The sequence below is a fragment of the Sciurus carolinensis genome, chromosome 5 (assembly GCF_902686445.1).
Source record: "Sciurus carolinensis chromosome 5, mSciCar1.2, whole genome shotgun sequence".
Classification (NCBI taxonomy): Eukaryota; Metazoa; Chordata; class Mammalia; order Rodentia; family Sciuridae; genus Sciurus; species Sciurus carolinensis.
In genome coordinates this window covers 91,047,304-91,051,664 of record NC_062217.1, presented here as the reverse complement: position 1 = coordinate 91,051,664, position 4,361 = coordinate 91,047,304, and the positions used below count along the sequence as shown (strand labels likewise).

General features: G+C 38.2%; 1 long non-coding RNA gene across 2 annotated transcripts; it reads right to left on the bottom strand.

Moving 5' to 3' along the window:
* Positions 1–1,040: 1,040 nt before the first annotated feature.
* On the bottom strand, positions 1,041–4,021 carry LOC124985418 (uncharacterized). 2 transcript variants are annotated; one of them, XR_007108857.1, is made up of 4 exons: positions 3,970–4,021; positions 2,219–2,334; positions 1,759–2,138; positions 1,041–1,271 (listed from the first exon to the last, which is right to left on the bottom strand). It is a non-coding gene; the product is annotated as an uncharacterized LOC124985418 (long non-coding RNA). The 2 variants fall into 2 exon arrangements; XR_007108856.1 differs by having other exon boundaries at positions 1,759–2,334.
* Between the last annotated feature and the right edge of the window lie 340 nt (positions 4,022–4,361).

Below are 4,361 nucleotides of genomic sequence, written 5' to 3'. Positions count from 1 at the left end.
GATACCAAAATATACATCATGCTGGGTGTGAGTCTCCTCTTAACAAAGACCACCAGGACCATATCTGTTGTCACATACTATGTAATGAACTGTAGGAATAAATATGTCTTCACACCATTATTAAAAAAAAAAAGTGTATTCTTGGGGCTGGGGATGTGGCTCAAAGGTCAAAGCCCCAGCACAGGGGGAAAAAATGTGTTCTGATTTTCACCTCAGAGGGTTTTTCTAAAAACATTTGCTTAAAATATCATACTCTCTTCCAAAACAACAACATGCACTCCACAACAGCTCATTATATTGTTATGTTATCCTCAGCTCACAGATATAACTGGCACATACATTAATAAGGCATTTTAAACTTGTTGAATAAGAAATACATAATTAAAGGGCTGGGGAGATAGCTCAGCTGGTAGAGTGCTTGCCTCACAAGCACAAGGCCCTGGGTTCAATACCCAGTACCGCAAAAAAAAAAAACCATAATTAAAATGATATATAAATAAAGGGAATAAATAAGAAAATGATCTAAAATGAGACAGGTTAGGATTGAATTTGGGGGCTGGGATTGTGGCTCAGTGGTAGAGCTCTGGCTTGGTATGTGTTGTGAGGCACTGGGTTTGATCCACAGCACCACATTAAAAAAATAAAATATTTTGTCCATCTACAACTAAAAAATATATATATATTATATATATAGATATAATAGATATAAAGAATTGGATTTTATAAGGCTAAGAATTATAAATATGTCTAAAATTTTTAAAGAAAAACCCAAACATGTTCAAATCTGAGAACATTATCTGTAAATATGTGATGTGCATCTGAAGAATATAGGCCAGTTATTCTCAGCTTCTTTGAAAGTGGTACCTTTAAATACCAAATTCCTGCCAGGTGTGTTGGCAAACACCTGTAATTCCAACTCCTCAGGATAAAACAGCAGGACTGCAAGTTGGAGGCCAGCCAAAGCAATTTAGGAAGAACCTATTTCAAAAAAAAATTTTAAGGGCTGGGAATAAATAAATAAATAACATGTGCTAGGCTGAGGGTTCAAATCCCAGTACCATAAAAGAAGAGGGAGGGAGGGAGGAAGGGAGGAAGGAAGGGGGCAGGGGAAGGAGGGAGGGATGAAGGAAATCAAATCCTGAAAAACTCCAAAGGGTTAACACTTGAAGGGACCAGAATATCTGGATGCCTCTGGCTTGAGGATTCTAATGTTCTCATCTCCTCTCCTTGCTCCAACATGAAGACCACCTCTGTCTTGGTGACACAATACCCTACAAATGAGAAATAACACAAGACTTGGGCCAGGTTTCTGGGTTTCAGGATCCCTAAAGGAGAAAAGTACAGCTTCAGGATCTATATGACAATGGAGCCATTTAAACTTTTCACAGGAAGAGCAGAGGAAATGTTATTTCTAAACCAAAAGGGATAAGACCTACGGCACAGGGGTTAGCACTGAATTCTGTATTTCAACCTAAAAATCATTAATCTAGTTGGGTGTGGTGGCTCATGCCTGTAATCCCAGTGATGTGGGAGGCTGAGGCAGGAGGATTCCAAGTTCAAAGCCACCCTCAGCAACTAAGCAAGACCCTGACTCAAAATAAAAATAAAAAGGGCTGAGGATGTAACTCAGTGGTAAAGAACCCCTTGGCTTAAACCCTGGTACCCACCCCCCATCAATAATCGCTATAAAGGATGACATAGACCAGCAGCTTTAAGAAGAGAAATTTTATTTGAAATTACACAAAACACAATCCTTACCGACCAAGATGAGGTGGTTGTAGTTCTTCAGAATCATCTCCCTGTACAAGGTCCTCCGAGCAGGGTTCAGGTGCTGCCACTCTTCTTTGAAGAAGCCTATAGCCACAACCCTGAATAACACTGGTCCCTTAAAATTATATTTGTATTCATTCTACAACAAGCAGAACTGAACAGCATGCAATGCTTGAAACCTAAAACCTTGTTGTATTCACTATTAACACATGAAGAGAACATGTCACACACAGCACACGTTACTCAGAAATTTATTTGGCATTTTATGTTGTGGTAAAAATAACAGAAATACCCTATCCATATGCTAATCTTTGATTCATGAAAAAAAAAAATGAGGCTCCTCAATGTGCCTGGAATTGTCTCACTTTCTGAAATTGTAAAAATGAATTTTTAAAAATCCTGCTCACAAAGAGCTCATCATAAAATTGAGACAGTTAAAAACACATACCTGATGGACACAGTGGCATGCCTCTGCAGTTTCAGCCTCTCAAAAGCTGAAGTAGGAGGTCTGTGTGAGGCCAGGAATTCAAGACCAGCCCAGGCAACATAGCAAGATCCTGTCTCCTTGAAAAAAAGAAATAAGGGAAAATACACACACCTACAATAAGCTTTTACAACAGTAGAAATGCTGAAAGGATCTAAAATGTAATGGATGCACAGGGAGACAAGTGTTAAATTCTATTTTGTACTGTATGAGGCTACTTTAAGGAAATAAAGCTCTGAGTCCTTACATATCAACCACATGTTCTTATGGTTATTCTGGGTCAACAAAGGACAGTCTTGGAGGCACTGAAAACACAAGGCAACCTAAAGTAACAACAAATAGCACTGTTTTGGGGTTAAAGAATTAGCTATATTAAGATAAAGATTCATAAGCAAAATCAGGAGCAAGATTTTAAGTAATTTGAGACTGATTTCTATTGTGGGGGAGTATCTAAGATATTTTTTTCATGAAGCACATACATGTACTATGAAATTTATTTTAGGTGCAAATACACGTAAATAGATATGGAAGTATTTCCTTCCAAAATACCCAGAGACTTTAAGTACTAACATATATTGCCACTTCAAGATCACAGCTGTGAGTAATGAGGAGCACTGGAATTCAATATCCAGATTTGCATTTTAGAAGCGAGGATTTTACGACTAGTATAGAGGGTTGGGGATGTGGTTCAGAGATGAAGAACTTGCCCAACACGTGTAAAAGCCCTGGGTTCTATCCCCAGCACTGCAAAAAAAAAAAAAGACTTGTCGAGAATGGATTAAAGAGGAAAACTAGGGGCAAAGAACAAAGAGCAAGATGACCATCTATAGTAAAAAAAGATAGCAGTCAACACAGTATAAGCCAAGCATAGCTTAACCTTTTATAGCTGCAAACTAAGAATGGTTTTTACCTTTTAAAAAACATTATATGTGAAATTATAAAAGGTTCAAACCCAGTGTCCATAAATACTTTATTAGAACAGAAACATGCTTACTTGACTATATATTGTTTACAGCTGCCTTCACACCACAACAGTGGAGTTGAGTAACTGCCATAGAGATTGTATGTGGCAGCTTCATTGCTTTGCACTGCTGTTTGGCACACTACAAATCACAGACAGATATGTAGTTATAAACTGCATTTTGAGTGCCAGACTTACAGCCATATTGGAACATTTTATTTTGATTATTATTATTATTTATTTTTGGTACCAGGGAGTGAACCCAGGGGCTCTTAACCACTGAACCACATCCCTAGCCCTTTTTAAACATTTTATTTAGAGACAGGGTCTCCCTAAGTTGCTTAGGGCCTCCCTAAATTGCTGAGGCTGGGTTTGAACTCACAATCCTTCTGCCTCAGTCTCCAGAGCTGCTGGGGTTACAGGCATGCACCACTGCACTTAGCTGGCCACCATATTTTGAAGGCACAGTGGAGTATGAATAATTTTCTTATGTAATCAGGTGGCAAAGCATTTTGTTTATATTTTAATGACAACATAGCTATGCTAAAAAGAATACTATATAGACTGACATTACCAGGCTAAGCATTCAACACTGTATTTACAACTCACAGGAAAGTGCCAGTTAGAAAAATTAGAAAGTCTATAATCTCATTACAGCAGAATTTCTGAGTGGTTTATCTGTTAGCCAATGAAGAAAGCAATTTACCAATGGTGAATTAAATCAAAGTAGGTAAAAACAGCTGAAGAAACGTACCTTGCTTGGTGCAATGGCAGGAGGATTGCAAGTTCAAGGTCAGCCTCAGCAACTTAGCGAGGTCCTAGGCAACTTAGTGAGATCCTGTCTCAAAATAAAAAATTTAAAAACGGGACTGGGGATGTGGTTCAGTTGTTAAGTGCCCCTGGGTTCAATCCTCAGTACCAAAAAAGGAAAAAAAAAAAATGTACCCCACCTCCAAAAACAGACCTCTCTAGGACTATTAGCCTTTTGGTGAGAGGAGTTGCTCAGAGTTCAGAACACCTGAAACAATTAGTTAATTGAAAAAACAAGGTAAAATTATCAGGTGGTTTTCCTTGACCTTTGAGTCCGAAGAAGTTACATTACTCTTCAGTTGTTATTGTTTATTCAAAGTGTCAGTGTGAATTTGA